At 34.3% G+C, this 20,863-nt stretch overlaps 1 protein-coding gene and 1 long non-coding RNA gene across 3 annotated transcripts in view; one reads left to right on the top strand and one right to left on the bottom strand.

The window, feature by feature from the left end:
• Window positions 1–20,863, bottom strand: part of LOC111506664 (monocarboxylate transporter 12) — a 121,670-nt gene that overhangs the window by 41,910 nt on the left and 58,897 nt on the right. The gene's annotated exons all lie outside the window — the stretch shown is intronic.
• LOC141485645 (uncharacterized) lies at window positions 7,019–7,341 on the top strand. Its single transcript, XR_012467324.1, has 2 exons — window positions 7,019–7,170; window positions 7,264–7,341. It is a non-coding gene; the product is annotated as an uncharacterized lncRNA (long non-coding RNA).

Here is a 20,863-nt window from a genome sequence, read left to right as displayed (position 1 = left end):
GGAGAAAACCGTTTTGTTGGAAATTGCTATGGGAAATAAATGACACCCTACTAAACCACAAGGCTGTAAAATTGTAAAATGATCCAGTTCATCTACAGTATGCAACTATAAACTTTTACACTCATCCAAAAAAAGATCAGGGATGTAGGTTATAAGAAAACGTAGTTCAAACCAGAGTCTATCTTATGATTGGATATTATTCCAAGCTGAAGTTGTTTCTTGGTGAGTGGTTATTACTAACCTGGAATAGTATGTTCTAAAATCCACATGAAAAAACACCATTTTAACAAATATAGGGTCTTTCGCCAAACGCTTTCCATCTTTGCATTTGAATAAAACAAAGTGTGTGTGAGATATTTATGGATGACATGTGTGGAATGTAACATCGTTCGAATGTCCGCCTAGGCTTTACCCAGCATTCAAAATGTCCAATTTTCCATGACTCCGGCGTATATATCAAGTTAAATTTGACAGATGGCATAGGTTATGTTGGCTTTTAGGACCGCTGTGGTTTGTGGCTTATTTGCATACATACACGATTTAAGAAAACTCCACGAGAAAAAGTTTAAAGGGGCCAAATCGCAAATCGCAATTACATGTGATATTCACATGAGATGACTATGCTCTCAAATCGCTCGTGCAAAATATCTAATGTGGCATGAGCTGTGTGGCACGTAGTGCCGTTCTGTTGAAAACACATGTCGTTGGTGTCCAGATCATCCAACTCAGGCCAAAAAAGTTGGTGATCATTGCACTATACTGCTCGCCATTGACAGTGATGACCTGGCCAACAGCATTCTCAAAGAAATATAGACAGGTGACGCCGCCAGTCCAAAATCCATACCACACAGTGACTTTTTCGGAATGCATTGGACACTCTTGAATCTCATGTGAATTGATATCGTCACAAATCTGACAATTTTTTTGGTGCTGTTTGAATGTAACCGTTAATTCAGAAATGGACCTCGTCGCTGTATATGATTTTCAGATGAAAATTAGGGTCAGCTGCCAACTGCTACAGGACCCATTCAGCGAACACACGTCGTTGTCTATTGTCGTTTACCTTCAGTTCCTGGATCAGTTGAACATTATTCGGGCGCAGGCCCAAGTCACGACGCAATATTCGCTAAGTTGTAGTCTGCGAAAAGCCAAGTTCTTGTAAGCCACGCGAAATCGGCTACCTCGGATTTTTCGGATTTTGTTCGTTCTGTCTGAATGTGACCATTCATCCAAAAATGGATTTCGTCGCTGTAGATGATTTTTAAATGAAAATTAGGGTCAGTTGTCAACTGCTCCAGAGCCCATTCAGCGAACATACGTCATTGTCCATTGTCTTTTACTTTCAGTTTCTAGATCAGTTGAATTTTGTTCGGGTGCAGGCCCAAGTCACTACGCAAAATTCGCCAAGTTGTAGTCTGCGGAAGGCCAAGTTTTTGTGAGCGACGCGAAATCGGTTGCCTCGGATTCTCCTGCACACACTCACAGAAAACGGCGATGTTGTCCCATTCGAAGAGGACCGACACTGAATGAGAAACAATTGTAAACCGAAACCCCACTCACACGGGACAGTATCTGAACCAAGAATCCAACCATCATCAATCGACTAAGAGTAGAATTATTAAGACAATAGTAGACCGTGCTTTCGGGTATACAAGGGAAGGTCTCAAAAAAAAACTAGGCATTATAAAAAATTACCTTCAACAAAATGGTAATTCAAAAGTGATGGTTGAACAGACTTCGGCTAGAAGGCAGCAGCCTCACAAGAAAGAGAAGCCGTCACAACCAATACTTGTACTTCCCTACATCCGAGGATTCTCGAAAAAGATAAGGAGAATTGGGTCCAAATATGACATCAGAACCTGCTTCAGATCTTGGAACACTATCCGTAGCAACCTCACGGAAACCTGCGATTCCAAGAATTGCATTTACCGGATACCTTGCTAGTGCGGAGAATCATACATCGGTGGAACTAATAGGCCACTGAAAGTCCGCTTTGCCGAGCACAAAAAAACAGTGAGGAGAAACCAGCAAATCGGAAATAGAAGAGCATGTTTGAACTCATCCACATAACATCAAGTGGTCCCAAGCTGAGATCATTCATAGGGCGGAACACTGGTTTAAGAGAAAGTTCAAAGAAGCTACATATATGGGCATTCAGCATTTAGCTAAACTAACGTAGAGATACGCAACATATGGACACCTATAATCAAGCGGAACACGACCAACTTCCGCCAAACGGTCAGCTCCCGCTGAAACCGATGAAGCGAAAAGAGGGGATAGGTGAAAGAACTCGAATGGCCTATTAATAGTCAGATCTCGAAGGAATAAGTCCATTTATCACCCGGAGACGAAACGTCCTGAGGTAACTTGGCTTGGAATCTTTTATTTTTCATTTCTTTTTGATAATTTTTAATTTTCATTTCTTGTTATCAAGTTTTAATTTTAATCTCGTATTAACAGTTCAATTTTTGATTGTTACTTGTATTTCATTTCATTGTAATTTCAGTTTTTTTCCTTTTTTTTTACTAAATATAATTGTTATTTTTTCAGCTAATCTTTTTAATTTTTTTCAATAGATTATTTCAGGGAATTCAAATCAATTTATGTGATATTAAACAATGGAAGTTCGAACTAATGAAATGCACCACAAAACATTGTCAACCACCTTCAAACAAACCTATATGACCCTATAATTTTTCCGGAGTTTTGTTGCCATTTCCGTTATTTAATTCGAATCAATTTTCAAAACCCAGAATTTCATTATTATAGGAATATTCTCACAGAAAGACCAAGAGTATCTAAGTTATATAAGTTTCCATAATAAAAACCTTAAAATTCTTTCGAATCTTTTCATAGAAAATTCCTATCCTATTCGGTTTATAGACAATATTTTGTTCAATACACCGAAATCTCGAGGAACCAATAATTCAACTACTAATGTAACTACCCATCCTATTAATGACAATACAACTAGTGATGCCCCAATCCAATACATTTCCACAACCTTACCCTTCATCAAGGACATCACTCCCAAACTATCTAGGATATTTCAAAGTTTACCGAACATAAAAATAGATAACAAAACAGTTCTAACCTTAAAGTCAAAACATAGCAAAGTCAAGGCCCCCTTGATAAATCAAGTGAATGTGGTTTATAGTATTTCGTGTCAATCATGATAAAATATATATTTGCCAAACTTCGCGATCATTAGGTGCTAGAATTACTTTACACAAAAGTGACTGTAGATTACACCCAGAAAGATGCTCGCTAGCATACCATGTGAATGAGTTTGACCACCATATGGATTATAACTCAAAGAAAGTGTTAACCACTGAATCAATCTCAGTTAAGAGGTCATTTCTAGAAATGAAAACAACAATTGTATGAACGAAAGAACAGACATTAATCACCTAAGTGAAATTTATTCCTACTTATTGACTCTAGACAAAAACTTTTACAATAATTATATCAATTTGAACAATTCTATTGTATAATCAGATCTCAATTTTAATCTAATCATAGAAATTTTGAACAGAACAATTCAACATTATAAACTAGAGTATACTTGGCACTCCTAGTGAAATTTCAAGTCTTCTTTCACTTGTCTGTCATATTTCAAAGTTCTAACCTCAAACTCGATCATTTGAATCTTGCACACACCAACGACGGTCTGACAGAAAACTATTTCAAAATAAAAATTTAACCACTCAGAATTCCATATCAATTTTCATCTTCACCAATGTCTCATCATTTCTTTTTCAACATCCTCACATAAGAAGTCATGAGCTTGTAAATATTTTTGATTTTACTGTACAATTTATACCAGGCAGGCGGTCCTCGATTGAAGACAAAATGTGAAAAACCAAAAAAAGTACTTGTGTCTCGTTTGCGTTCACGCAGTTATTTCTATTGAGTACTTTTCTTGGTTTTTCACATTTTTTCTTCGATCGAGGACCGCCTGTCCGGTACTGACGATGCCCAATAGGCTGAAACAGCTGTCTACCGATGGCTCTTAAATTGAAATCAATATGGAAATGATCAGAATGGTACTTATTTATTTATCTTTTGATTTTCGTGGAATTATTTTCCAGCAGCTTGACTGCATTAACCTTTTTCGATTTCATAAATATAAATAATATATATATATATATATATATATATATATATATATATATATATATATATATATATATATATATATATATATATATATAAAGATAAATGAATAAGCACCATTCTGATCATTTCCACATTGATTTCAATTTAAGAGCCACCACCAGTTCATTCATAAAATTACGACTTGACGTCACGAGTGAGTTGAATCTACTAATGATATTCATTCGCTCATTTGATTGAATCTCGGCCATAAGAATCTTGTTTGAATTGTTCTCTATATTTATACAATAAGGCAAGTGTCTAATGCCGAAACATCGGATATTCACCAGTGTTTTATATGAATGAAATTTTACCTCTTTCATTTACCTAATATATTGTGTAGCAATCCTGTGAATGATATCTGTCAACTCTGTAACGAATGTTTGGAATACAAAGTAAATAGAGGAAAGCAGTTTGTGTCTGAAAGTTACTTCTCTGCATGATCTACACATCTTCGTATAGTGTTACTTTTTTCGAAATTGATTGCTTCCTACCTTTCTTTGAACGACTCCCACATTTTTGGGTATTGAGATGAAGAAGCAGAAAGCCAAAACCTTTTCATCCTAAAAATTAATTTCTCCTAAAAATATACCTTTTTCAATATTATCGTTTGGTTTTGTCTCTCGACAAACTCCCTCTAAATTCGAATACACTTATTTTCAGTCGCAACTCTTGAATATTTATATCAGCATTCGCTTTGTCAAATATCATGAAATAACAGACATATATGTGAAACCATTAACAAATTCGTACAAAATATTCAGTAACAAGTTAATCCAAATTTTCAGAGACATCATGCTGTCAAAGCCAACTCTCAAAATCAGTTATCAGTGGAGTTTAATTGTAAACGTACAGAATGTGGGATTTGGCTATATTGATTCAACTATCGTAAATAAGATTATGAACAGAATCATGATATTTTAATGCGTTATTTTCAATATTTTTTGTTTCTGATAGTCATATTCAGATGCCAATTTTAGCATTTTGAAATTCAAAATGGTAAGCTAATGCAGATGTATCAGTGTATTCGTTCTTCACGTTATTTTCATACGTAGTCAAACTAAATTTCATATAATTTTTGAGTATGTTACATGTAAAATTCTTCATGCTATATGCATTCTGTTCGCAATTGTATTTAACTTTGACATATAATACTTATTTCACTTTGTTAAACCTACAGTGATGTGGATAATGTTATAAATAATGAAGACATTCATCTTTGTGGTATATCATTCACTTCTGGTTCCTGTACTCATTTCCATCAGACCATCATTCGATAGGAAACCATTATCAATATGATTATTTTCAATCGTTCAATAACAACGAAGAGTTTGATGATCATCATTTTCTTTTCATCAAGAAATGATCAAACCTTCTCGTAAATACGAATTGAATGCTTTCTGTATTGAGATTCAACGAAATTATCGAAGGAGAACACTGAGCTGTATTAAAATAATAACAACTTCATCCAAATCCACAAAGTGTTTTATGAAAGTGATTCGTTCCTTATTCGTAAAATTTATCATTTCCACTCAAAACAGTTCTAAACAATTATATTACTAGATGTACTTTCGACCTTTACCGCTCCAAATCGATACATGGAGTGGATATCAATTTCATGTTTATTGATCAAAATTTATAAGTCGTGACATGAATGAGCATAGGTTAATTTTTTTTGCATATTATTTGCATGTACTCAATGTTAATTCGATGCATTCAGGATTGCTCAAGAATTTCTTTTGAAATGTTCAAAGCCTTTCAAAACAGAGTGGAACGTGATTATATATGTCACTTCTTAATTGAAATAGAAAGTTTCATTATCAGAGTTACATAATCCCAAACAATTTATCTCGTGAATCCAAAAATTTGTCAAGAAATAAATAAATGTTGCATTATACACAATCGCTTCAATATTGTAATTTCATCAATCACATCCATTTTTTTTTGACAAAAAATTCCCAGATGATCGTCAGTATTTTTCAGAATTCATTGCTCAACCAGGTTGAGCTTCAGAAGACATGAATACTATATTCAAAGATGTTATAGATTTTTGGCATGATAATAGGTTGAAACGCTGCGACAAATTAATTTTTTTTCCATATAGGTACGTACCTCCATAAGAAAAATATACTTTTATGATTATTTTCTAAAAAAGTGACTATCTGTACCCTCCTACATCTATCTGTTATTTAATAAAATTCCTTTTTTATCAGCTGCAGAATATTATTCTGAATGATAATGGATACTCCTGATCTGAGTTTGAAGCGACGTAACAGTTGTAAATCACATTGCCAGTGTCTAGCTCAAATACAAATAATAAAGTGAAACTCAAAAAAAAGCTTCTTTTGAATTTTATTCGAAGAGTATTTTTTTCAAATCAGTTTTGTGGGACCATAAGAACATGAGGCTTTTTCATTAAAAGGTAAGCTGATATGTATAATCCAATTCAGATCTGCAGTGTTAGCGCATATAATTATATATATATATATATATATATATATATATATATATATATATATATATATATATATATATATATATATATATATATATATAATTATCCTACTTGTATATTCCTTTGGAGGTTGTCCTTTCTTTTGCAATCCCCAACAACGGCTTTCTATACAAGGTCCGTCCAGTTTATCAGGATTGGGGGATGTCTGTACTTTAACTAGCAGAGGAAATCAAGCAAGCTCTATCTACTAAGCAGGGATGAAGCTGTCTCCAAGCGGTTAGGTGTAAAGCAAAGTTCTAAACATGCATGCTAGCTAAATTGGTGTATAGCTATAGGACATAATGATGTGGGAGCTGGTAATATCCTTCGTACAGAGAAAACGTAAAACTAGGTACTAAACAAAAAGAGACCTGAAAAGACAGAAAAGTTACTAACCTGTGGATTCATTAATACATACGAAATGCACTTATTAGAGGATAATCCCCAGAATGTGTCCCAGCAGAATACCTACCTTCGATGGAGGGTGGTCTCGGAGAGAGTTTCGTCAGGAAACGTTTAAGGTTAGTTGAAAACCAAAATCCACATTGGATGGTTGAAATATCAATCCTATGACAATTTTCTTGATGGCTTTACAACTACTTTTTATTTTTCAGACTCAGAAAATCCTCTATAACTTGAGAAAATCAGAACCACATGTTCCACTTTGATAAGCCCACAATAAAAAAGGAAAAAGGAAACAGATAGATTCTGGAGGTCAAACTAGGAATATTAGTGACATTTCATCAAAGTTGGGAATACTGAAGATGAATGACATCCTTTCAGTCAAATTTTGAATATTTAGCAAGGTTGGATCTTTTAGATAACCTCTATCTAAACAATAACAAACTAACCTATATGAAAATGGAAAGTTAAGGAATGATGATAAAACAGATAATGTTCTTATTCTTTTCGAAAATTCACAATGATCTAAACTGGTATCTTGAATGAGAAAGCATTCAAAGTAGGTAAAGTACTTCTTGTGCTGATTGAACATTTTCAAAAATATGACTTTATTTCAGATATTTTTCTGCTGTGCAAGATCACTGAGTGACTTCGAGTTATTCATCCTGAATGATTTAATACATTCTATAATGTTTTGGCTTACGAGAGCGCTATTAAAGTTATGAGTAAACTAGGAGGTATCAGTATAATTGAACCTGTAACACATTAAGCATTCCTTCTTTTTGAGAATTTTATTTCATTAATAATAATTCGTTTTTTTTTCTCTTCCCCAGACTACATCAACCATGCAATGAAATACAGAGTTATCAAGAAAATAAAATAGCTGATGTTTACTAGATTGGAACTCTGAAATTGTATACATGTATTTTATGATTTCCACAATTAAATGATACATTTCGTAACAAGTGCTTTGGATTGTTGATAAAAGTCAACTTTTCACGTTACAGACGTCACAGCGAGATTTCACCGGTATGATTATATCTGGAAATGAAGTAGAAGAAATAATATAAGCCTGAAAATACGTTCAGAGAATGATTTTATTGTCATCCGTATTCCCTATCGCCTGAATATCAATGGAAGGGAGGTAGTTCAATAAATAATGAGGAATAACATAATGAAATCAAGTGAATCACCGTTTGCCAGTCCTGTATTTTCGAATGTGCGTAGATTTTCGCAAACTCAACCGCTTCACAATTAAAAATCGCTTTCCTGCGCCACTCATCGACGAACAATTGGACAGAATGGCCAAGGGACGTTACTTCATAACTTTGGGTATGGCTTTCGGTTTCAATCAGATACCGATCGAGGAGTGATTCATTCATAAGGATGCATTCTCCAAGCCACGGACGGCCACTTTGATTATCTGCGGATGCTGTTCGGGCTTGCCAATGCACTGGCTGTATTTCAGAGAGCGGTTAACTGTGCCTTCAGTAATCTGAAGGATTCGATTGCCCTTATTCATTTCGACGACAGTTCGATTTCTAGTGCGACTCCGGAAGAGAGTTTCAAATATTTTCGGTGTGTACTACAGGCACTTTTTACAGCAGGTTTTTCTTTCAATATCAAGAAATTCCGTTTTCTTCAATTATTCCTGGAATAGCTTGGAAGAGAAGTCTCAGATGAAGGCATAAGAATCGAAAAAAATGGAAGGCAGGGAAAAGCTGAGGTCTTTTTCTAATTTGAAGAAAACAATTTTCCATTGCAATTCAGAGCATTGATTTTGCTTTACAGATTCTTCTTCGAGTGAAAATGTTTCGAGAGCATCGCCTTCGTCAGAAAAGCCGTGCAAGAATCAATCACCCGATGAGAAGCTGAGACGTTGAATCATAATGGTGATATTGAAAGGCTTCTGTTTTTTCGTGCTCGGATACAAAATTCGCTCATGTTTACTCGTTATATGTGATTCAGTCTATGTGAAAAGGAAATAGAAGGTGTTATTCAAAGTGTGACCAGTGTTTCTTTCTATCAAGAGTTCCTCTCTCTTCTGGTTTGGCGTTAAACTATCTGTCTCGCCAAACTGAGCTCGAATACCTACAGTGTGTACAGTTTTGTTACCTACAATATACATAACCTGTGTTATAGTTAATAAATATTTTATTAGATCATTAAAAATAAAATATGTTTGGGAGTGATAATTTAGAAAGTGAAAAGGAGCAGCCTCCTACAAATAAAGCAAAATCACACTACTATACACTATCAAGCCAAATTATGTGGTGCTGCAGGTTTAACCGTGTTTTCCTGCAGCTGAAAAAGCAAATGCGTCACTGGAATCAATGAAGTCGCCCCGGAGCGCCAATTTATTATTGTTGTTGTTATTACATTTCATAAGATTTGTATTTTAGAACTATGAAAATTATAAATTATATATATATAATATATATATATATATATATATATATATATATATAATGTAATATATATATATATATATATATATATATATATATATATATATAAATTTAACAATTTGTGGACACAACACTCAAAAAAGGAGGGCAAACCACGGACACGTGTTTCTGGCTATTGGCCTCATCAGCGCGGTGCAGCCAAGTGTAAAGATGGGACACACTTGTTTGTCGAAATCAGGAAACAACACAAACGCACGGAGTCAACAACAGGAGCCAACCGCACATTTGTGGTTCCAGTTAGAAGACCTAGAATTCCCAGGCTACATCTAACATGACCACGGAGGCAGCTATAGCTACCTGCGTGAGATCCGGGTCCAGGATAAATACAAATAGAGATTTTATCGAGTGTGCATGATATAAATCAAAAATTAAACAATTTGTGGATACAACACTCAAAAAGGGAGGCAAACCGCGGACACGTGTTTCTGGCTATTGGCCCCATCATATATATATATATATATATATATATATATATATATATATATATATATATATATATATATACATATATATATATATACATATGTATATATATATATATATATATATATATATATATATATATATATATATATATATATATATATATATATACATATATATACATATATATATACATATATATATATATATATATAATATATATATATATATATATATATATATATATATAATATATATATATATATATATATATATATATATATATATATATATATATATGATGAGGCCAATAGCCAGAAACACATGTCCGCGGTTTGCCCCCCTTTTTGAGTGTTGTGTCCACAAATTGTTTAATTTATATATACCAGGTGTCCCACATTTTATGTGACAGGCAATATCTGGTTTGTTGAAGGAGATACACAAAAATGTTTCATACAAAAGTTTCAGGAGTTCATGAGAGCTATATTTTGATATAATTTTTAAATATACAGGGTGTTTGGTGTAGGTGCTACAGACCTAAATTCCATTTTTCAAAATAGAACGCCCTGTATATCATTACATATTCAGATGCTACGTTAAATTCTGATATCATTTCATGTTTGGTTTTTGAAATTCGGTTACGGCGTTGTTGAGTTATTGCACTTTTCCTTAAATATAAAGTTTCAAAAAAACTTATTTACTCGTACACGAATCCAGTCTATATCTTTTATTAAATTGAACTAGACTACTACTGAATACAAACCATTATTCTCACCTCTACGATACGATATCGATATCAGTTGAATATAATATTGAAATTCTTGAGAATGTGACTAACTTGAGGGTGAATTGCTTTATATTGCACAATTTCATCAAGTAGCTTATGCTTGCTGATGCCATAGTAACAAATGTTGTTGAATTGTATCTACTTGTCAGTTCGATTCAGTGATTCTTTGCAAAATAGTAACTGTGTTCTTTGTGCGAAAACTCCAGTATGCCTTTCGCGTTTAGTCCAAGTGATTTCAGTGATATGTTATTAATTTTTGGGGAATGTCAGAAAAACTGCCGTCAAGCACAACGTCTATACGAAGAACGTTTTCCAGACAGACTCATTCCGTCACGAATGACTTTTTCGAGAGTTGTAGAAAAATTGCGAACTGGGTCATTTCCTTCTGCTATAAAGCATCGTCATCATACGAGATCTGTTAGAACTGAAGATTTAGAGATCAATGTGTTGGCTTATATTATTATGCATCCACATGTTTCTATCCGTACTCTTGCAGAAGAAGTCGGTGTGAGTAAATCTAATGCACAGAGAATTCTGAAAGAAAATAAATACCACCCATTCAAAATTCAGTTGGTACAAGGTTTGAAACCCAAGGACTTTGAACGACGACTTGAATTCATTGCTTGTATTCAGGTAATATTACATGAAAGTCCTAACATATTCAGTCAAATTTTGTGGAGCGATGAATCGCGATTCCACAATAATGGAGTTGTGAATCGACATAACAGTCACTATTAGTCTCAAGAAAATCCCCACTGGGTCCGCGAAAGTAATTTTCAAACTACTTGGGGTATTAATGTATGGTGTGGATTGTTCAATGGCCGCATCATAGGACCTTACTTTTCCAATGAAAATCTCAATGGATTGCGATATTTACATTTTCTAGAAAATGATTTGATCCAGTTGATGGAAGATATTCCCATAGCAGAACGACAAGGAATTTGGTGGCAACAAGATGGTGCTCCTCCTCACAATTCACAGGTTGTTACTGAATATCTGGATAGAACGTACCCAAATAGATGGATTGGTAATAAGGGTCCAATTCGGTGGCCGGCTCGTTCCCCAGATTTATCACCGCTTGATTTTTTCCTATGGGGTTATTCAAAAGATATTGTTTTCACTACTCCCCCTTTGAATGTGGATGATCTGAAAATGAAAATTCGACTAGCGTGCAGTAATATTACGCCTGATATTATAAGAGCGACTTGTACGAGAGAAGTGATTCGACGTTTCGAAGCCTGTATAATATCTAATGGGCATCACTTTGAACAATTTTTTTGACTTATTTCTAGGTACCTACCATTCTTATGAAATGATTTATCAAGTTATATCATTTACATTGTTATTAATTAAAGATTTGTTTTCGAATACACCTCTTTCAATTTCGCAATTGTTTCATATTCAAAATGATTCCTGACTGAATTCCACAACTCAAAATTGAAACCATTACTTCGAACACCCAAAATTTTGACTAATTTCCATGTGATCTGATGCAGAGAGAATAATTGTATGAGATATTTTTAAAAATAATAGTCGTTCTCAAGACTTTACATTTCAAGCAATAACTCAACAACGCCGTAACCGAATTTCAATAACCAAACATAGAATGATATCAGAATTTAACGTAGCATCTGAATATGTAATGATATATAGGGCGTTCTATTTTAAAAAATGGAAATTTGGTCTGTAGCACCTACACCAAACACCCTGTATATTTAAAAATCATATCAAAATATAGCTCTCATGAACTCCTAAAACTTTTGTATGAAACATTTTTGTGTATCTCCTTCAACAAACCAGATATTGCCTGTCACATAAAATGTGGGACACCCGGTATATATATATATATATATATATATATATATATATATATATATATATATATATATAATTTATAATTTTCATAGTTCTAAAATACAAATCTTATGAAATGTAATAACAACAACAATAATAAATTGGCGCTCCGGGGCGACTTCATTGATTCCAGTGACGCATTTGCTTTTTCAGCTGCAGGAAAACACGGTTAAACCTGCAGCACCACATAATTTGGCTTGATAGTGTATAGTAGTGTGATTTTGCTTTATTTGTAGGAGGCTGCTCCTTTTCACTTTCTAAATTATCACTCCCAAACATATTTTATTTTTAATGATCTAATAAAATATTTATTAACTATAACACAGGTTATGTATATTGTAGGTAACAAAACTGTACACACTGTAGGTATTCGAGCTCAGTTTGGCGAGACAGATAGTTTAACGCCAAACCAGAAGAGAGAGGAACTCTTGATAGAAAGAAACACTGGTCACACTTTGAATAACACCTTCTATTTCCTTTTCACATAGACTGAATCACATATAACGAGTAAACATGAGCGAATTTTGTATCCGAGCACGAAAAAACAGAAGCCTTTCAATATCACCATTATGATTCAACGTCTCAGCTTCTCATCGGGTGATTGATTCTTGCACGGCTTTTCTGACGAAGGCGATGCTCTCGAAACATTTTCACTCGAAGAAGAATCTGTTAAGCAAAATCAATGCTCTGAATTGCAATGGAAAATTGTTTTCTTCAAATCAGAAAAAGACCTCAGCTTTTCCCTGCCTTCCATTTTTTTCGATTCTTATGCCTTCATCTGAGACTTCTCTTCCAAGCTATTCCAGGAATAATTGAAGAAAACGGAATTTCTTGATATTGAAAGAAAAACCTGCTGTAAAAAGTGCCTGTAGTACACACCGAAAATATTTGAAACTCTCTTCCGGAGTCGCACTAGAAATCGAACTGTCGTCGAAATGAATAAGGGCAATCGAATCCTTCAGATTACTGAAGGCACAGTTAACCGCTCTCTGAAATACAGCCAGTGCATTGGCAAGCCCGAACAGCATCCGCAGATAATCAAAGTGGCCGTCCGCGGCTTGAAGAATGCATCCTTATGAATGAATCACTCCTCGATCGGTATCTGATTGAAACCGAAAGCCATACCCAAAGTTATGAAGTAACGTCCCTGTCCAATTGTTCGTCGATGAGTGGTGCAGGAAAGCGATTTTAATTGTGAAGCGGTTGAGTTTGCGAAAATCTACGCACATTCGAAAACACAGGACTGGCAAACGGTGATTCACTTGATTTCATTATGTTATTCCTCATTATTTATTGAACTACCTCCCTTCCATTGATATTCAGGCGATAGGGAATACGGATGACAATAAAATCATTCTCTGAACGTATTTTCAGGCTTATATTATTTCTTCTACTTCATTTCCAGATATAATCATACCGGTGAAATCTCGCTGTGACGTCTGTAACGTGAAAAGTTGACTTTTATCAACAATCCAAAGCACTTGTTACGAAATGTATCATTCAATTGTGGAAATCATAAAATACATGTATACAATTTCAGAGTTCCAATCTAGTAAACATCAGCTATTTTATTTTCTTGATAACTCTGTATTTCATTGCATGGTTGATGTAGTCTGGGGAAGAGAAAAAGAAACGAATTATTATTAATGAAATAAAATTCTCAAAAAGAAGGAATGCTCAATGTGTGCTCAATGGCCTCCGAGAGATAAATATATTCCAGGTCAAGCTAACGTGAAGAACATACCTTTTGTTGATTCCAAAAACGTTTTGTTACTTCCATTACACATTAAACTTGGGATATTGAAAAATGTTGTAAAAGCATCAGACAAAGAAAGTGATGCGTTTAAATATTTCAAACACATTTTTCCAAAATTAAGTGATGCAAAGCTCACGAAAGGTATATTTGTTGGAACACAAATTAGAAAACTACTAAGTGATCAACACTTTGATAAAAAATTAGGTGATGTTGAAATAGCTGCATGGAGTTCTTTCAAAAAAATTGTTTCGAAGTTTTTAGGAAACAAGAAAGTAAAAAATTACGGAACACTTGTAGGAAAACTACTTGAAAACTATTGCAGAATGGGATGTCGCATGTCTATTAAAATCCATTTCTTGCACTCCCATTTGAATTTTTTCCCTGAAAATGTGGGTATTGTCAGTGACGAACAAGGGGAAAGGTTCCACCAAGACATACTGACAATAGAACAACGTTACCAAGGCAGATGGGATGCAGCAATGATGGGGGATTATTGTTGGTTCCTTATGAGGTAAAACGATGAAACGTATAAACAATAGTCAACATTTGCAAAAATGTTATGCACAAACGACTTCATTTGAATGTTTTTTCATGTATGTTTGTGAATGAAGTCTGTTATCCTCAAAATATATTGTTTTTTCCTGTTTTGATCTTATATTTCCCTATAATATGTGAAAATTTTCGTATCAAATGAAAATAACTATAACTCAAAATCTTTACGTGATGGAAAATTTTTGATATTGAAGTCGCAGTCAGGATGTTTTAACTCTCATGTGTAGCCATTATAATATTAGTCGCAATTTTTTTTATTTGTTGGCTAGATTTATTTTCTAGAGGAAGATCAAACTAAACATACTTACAATGTTATCCTTATTCATACCATAGATACCTCTTCTAGGTACCTGCGCCTTAAGTGTCTTAAATTAATTTCACAATATTGCCTTATCCACTAGTCTTGAATTGATTTCACAATGTGTCCTTATGTAATAGTCAGGTAAATCTAATTAAAGTATTATTTCAATAAGGTATTGGTCCACCATTGTTATTCATAAAATCATTATGTTTACTCATTTCTACACTCTCATATGCATCTAGATGCCTGTTGTTGTTAACTTATCTGACTAATCTTAATAACAGACGGGAATGTCACGTGAGACTACAAGAAAAGCATTGAAAATGCATAAATTTCATCCTTATAAAATGCAGATTTTTCAAGAGCTCCACGAGGATGATTATGATAGAAGAATAGAGTTTAATGAAATCATGTCTCATCAACTCAATTCCGCCCTCTAATCCTTTGTTAAACATCTGTTTTAGTGATGAGTGTTAATTATTTCTGAATGATGATGATAATAGACGAAAACCCACATATTTCTTGGGAAGGATATACACAACATCCACAAAAAGTTAATGTTTGCATCTAGATGCCTGTTGTTGTTAACTTATCTGACTAATCTTAATAAACTGACGTCTATGGAATGATTTTATTGCAGAATATGATGGGCGACTGCTGATTTTTTCGCTCTTCCATATTTTAAGTGGGCTAAGTGGAAGACCTGCTAAGTGGAAGACTTCAGTTCATTAAGATTAGTCTGATAAATTAACAACAACAGGCATCTAGATGCATATGAGAGTGTAGAAATAAGTAAACATAATAATATTATGAATAATGATGGTGGACCAATACATAATAGTATACTATATAGCTTGTTGAAATAATATTTAAATTATTAGATTTACCTGACTATTACATAAGGACACAGTGTAAAATTAATTTGAGACTAGTAGATGAGGCAATATTCCCAATATTGCGCAGGTAGACTTAGAAGAGGTGTTTATGGTATAAATGAGGATAAGATTGTAAGTATGTTTAGTTTGATCTTCCTCTAGAAGATGGGAAAAAACTCCAGTAGTACTCGTTTCTGCACCAAAGGTTCCAAACAGTTCATCACAAGTATAGGCACGTTTGTTAACCTTTGTCTTTCCGGTTGGGGTACGGCTGTACCCCAGATACATATTTTTTGTTACGATTCTAAAATTAGCACCCGTCCTGTTTGGCTAATTTTATTTTGTGTCGTTTGGGGTATTGCAAATAGTATACAGTTCATGAAATCGGCAACAATTTATCAAATTAACCATAAATAAATTATATTCGGCTTGGGGTACATCCGTACCCCGCGTGAAAATCTGTGCCATCTGTTTTATTGGTGGCTTTGCAAAGTTATTACTCGCATGTGGCATTTCTAAAAATAGAACATCGGCCGATATGCGAAGGTTACACGTAGTAAGCGCTCTTTCTCTCTCTCTCGTAGCGCTCAGTACTACTTCGAAAGTTTTATAGTGTTTGAGTTTTGGTTCTTCCCGATTTCGAAAATGCCAAAAGGATTACCTGAGGTCGAATTAGAGCGACTTATGTTTGCAGAGTCTGACGGTGAATTGGAAGATGATGTTATAGTGTACTCTGAAAACGAAGATAGTGATATGGAGTGATATTGAGGAATTGTCTGACATCATTGAGGCCGGTAATGAAAATGTTCCAATGCAAATTACAGACCGAGCAACCGAAATTGAAGAGGCTGTCAATCCATCATATAGATCTAAGGATGGTATGCATTGGTCAAAAATACCTTATCCTCAGACACGAAGAACTGTAAAAAATATAATAAAGAAAAAAGCAGGTCTTACTACGTATAGTTTGAATTTCACCACTAAAATGGAGGCCTTTTCGTTGTTTTTCTCAGACCATCTTTTAGGAACCATAGTACTTTAAACAAATAATAAAGCAAAAGAGGTAACTACCTACCTTATTTGATAATAAAGTGTAATAATACATATTTATCAGGTTGCATCTTGCAGATCGGCAGAATCTATATTTTTGTAATATGTTTCAGTTATTTTATTTTTATTATTGATAGGTTATAAGACATGAACAGATTTGCATGTCGTGAGTAAATTTTCTTGCAGGTAATGAACAAATGGAATGAAAGAAATCCAAATAAACCAGCACGTTCTTGGCAGCCAATTGATCATATAGAAATCCGCGCTTACTTAGGACTTTTGCTCATCCAAGGAGCACTTCAAGCTACAAAAGAGCCCCAAAAGATGCTATGGTGTACCGATAAAAAATACGATAGGCCTATTATTCCGGCAAGTATGTCACGTAATAGATTTCAGTTGCATTTATTCGTTTCGACGATCATTCTACCAGAGCTGAACGTAAAGCGCATGATAAACTAGCACCCATTAGAGAGGTGTTTGATACTTTTGTAAAAAACTGTACCAAGGCATATTCACATGGATCGCATCTTACCATAGATGTTTCATTCCGAGGGCGATGCTCTTTTCGTGTATATATGAAAAGCAAACCTGATAAATATGGCTTAAAGATTTGGGCGATGGCAGACAGCGAAAATGCTTACAGTATGAATTTACAAGTTCATCTTGGGAAAAAAACAACGCACCACAAAAAAATCAGGGTGAAAGAGTTGTCCTCGACCTTATTGAACCACTTGGCCAGGATATGGCATAACTGCAGATAATTTTTCTACAAGTTTACCACTGGCCGAAAAACTATCACAAAAAGGACTAAGCCTTTGTGGTACTTTGCGAGAAAATAAAGCATGTATTCCTAACGAGTTGCTACCGAAATCGTTCAAGCCCGTATATTCCAGCATGTTTGCTTTTACAAAAGACCATACTATGGTTTCTTATGTTCCCAATAGAGGTAAATCGGTTATTCTACTATCAAGTGAACATCATGATGATGCTGTTCCTCATAAAACATTAAAAAACAAGCCAGATATTATACTGCATTATAATAATACAAAATGTGCAGTAGATACTACAGATAAGATGGTAAAACAATACTCTGCTCGAAGAATATGCAACCGTTGGCCAATGACAGTGTTTGGCCAAATATTCGATATTTCTGGTCTTAACACTTACATATTATGGGATATCAAGTACCCGGAAACAACTAGAGGAAAAGACTATAGACGTTATTTTTTACTAGATCTAGGAGAAGCTTTAGTAAAAGAAAATATTATCAGGCGATATAATGAGGGAGTACGATTAAGTAAGACATTGAAGCAGTATATGCAAGATGTGGTACCAGAGTTGGCGCCGGTGAAGATGCAAATTGAAGTAGCCTAGAAAAGACCTTCAAGTGAACGTTGCTTGCAATTTTGCAAGCAATGCAAAAGTTTTGTGTGTGCAGAACATTATGTCAAAAAAGTAATTTGCATCCAATGTCAAAAAAATTCAGACTAGTTATCGGTTCAAGAATGTATTTTCAATTTTTATTTTGTTTAAATTAATTACAAACATTATATTTATGTTCGATATACTTTTTGTATTGAAATTGTGTAAATTCAAGATGTTAATCAATTTTCTTATAGTAAAAATTAAATACACCAATTTGTTTCTCTGGGGTACAAATGGACCCCACATGGGACTTCACGTAATTTTACCGACGTGGGAAGACGAAGGTTAATAAATTATATTTGACAAAAAAATATGTCTCATCAAGTTATCTGATGGGTGGGTTTCTGTTTATCATTTGAGTTTGAGCTAGATTGATTGGTAATGTAGTTCACGACTGTATGTCACTGTTTCATCACTTTAAACACAGGCCAGGAGACTCCATTATCAATCAGAATAACATCCTGCAGATGATAAAAAATGTATTTCATGAAATAAAATATGAATGTAGGATGCTACAGATTGTCACTTTTTTCAGAAAATAATCATGAAAGTATATTTTTCTAATGAATGTACATATCTGACGATCATCTAGAAACTTTTGTGAAGAAATATTGGAAGTGATTAATGAAATTACAATATTGAATCGATTGTGTAGAATGCAACACTTATTTATTTCATGACAAATGTTTGCAGTCAGCCTGTAGATTCACGATATATGTTGTTTGGAATGATGTAACTCTGATAATGGAACTTTCTACTTCAATAAAGAAGTGACATATATAATCACGTTTCACTCTGTTTCAAAAGGCTTTGAAAATTTGAATGGGAGTTCTTGAGTAACACTGAATGCATGGAATTGACATTGAGAACATGCAAATAGCATGCAAGAAAAAATTGACCTATACCCATTTATGTCACGACTTGTAAATTTTGATCAACAAACATGAAAATGATGTCCATTTCATGTGTCGATTTGGAGCGGTAAAGGTCGAAAACACATCTAGTAATATAATTGTTTAGAACTCTAACGGTTTTGAGTAAAAATGACAAATTGTTCAACTGATGAACGAATCACTTTCATAGAATACTTTGTGGATTTCGATTAAGTTGTTTTCATTTTAATAAAGCTCAGTCTCCTACTTCAATAATTTCGTTTAATCTCAATGCAGAAAGCATTTAACTTGTATTTATGAAAGGGGTTGTTCGTTTCTTGATGAAAAAAGTGATGATAAATAAATACATTGTTATTGAACACTTGAAAATAACCGTATTGCTAATGGTTTCCTATGGAATGATGTTTTGATGGAAATGAGTACAGGAACCAGGAGTGAATGACATACCACAAAGATAAAATGTCTTTATCATTTATAACATTATCCGCAATATGAATCATTGAAGGTTTAACAAAGTGCAATACGTATTGTATGTCAATGTTAAACATAATTGCGAACAAAACGTATCTCATGCAATGCATGTAGCATAACAAATTTTCTATGGAACAGACAAAAAAGTATGTTTCTTATTAGTCCGTGGGCTATGCTTGAAGACTTGCAGTAAGCAAATCTAAAGAAATGAACTTTAAACGTTCAAGCCAGTCTTGAATATACCTACACAGTAGGTTGGATGGTCTGACGCCTATCAGAAAACAGACACTCTCCTAGCTAATACCACGAAGGGCGTTGGATTATATCCGACAGGAGTCAGTGCAGGAATTTTCACAGAAAATTTTCTGCAAATGCAATTGACAATACAACTGAAAGAGTCGACCTTCAATTTTGGAACGGGCACACTTGCAGACCGGTTTCGGGCTCATTAGCTACTCGTCAGTGCAAGATGGTGGCCATCATCAACCTAAAGTCAATGATATTCCATAATTGAAAATCGGAATTCTTTCAGAGTACTTCATTCCTCTTCCTAAGTTGGAGCGAACAACAAAATGTCTCTCCATCTAGTGGACGAGGTACTAACCAACTGCATATCCGAAATTTGCCCGATTCCTCTGAATAAGGAAGAAAAACTTTCTTATTAGTCAGTGGGCTATGCTTGAAGACTAGCAGTAAACAAATCTAAGAAAATGAACTGGTCTGCAAGTGTGCCCGTTCCAAAATTGAAATTTCAGTTGTATTGCCAATTGCATATGCAGGAAAATTTCTGTGAAGATTCCTGCAATGACGCATGTCGGATATAATCCAACGCCCTTCGTGGTATTAGCCAGGGGAGTAGTTGTTATCTGATAGGCTCAGATATACCTACTATGTAGGTATATCCGAGACTGGCTGGAACGTTAGATTTGTTTACAGTTAGTCTTCAAGCATAGCCCA

This window comes from Leptinotarsa decemlineata, unplaced genomic scaffold (genome assembly GCF_025532065.1).
Source record: "Leptinotarsa decemlineata unplaced genomic scaffold, Ldec_3_MD MMD2_tig00026328_RagTag_RagTag, whole genome shotgun sequence".
Lineage (NCBI taxonomy): Eukaryota > Metazoa > Arthropoda > Insecta > Coleoptera > Chrysomelidae > Leptinotarsa > Leptinotarsa decemlineata.
This window is presented reverse-complemented; position numbering and strand designations above follow the sequence as displayed.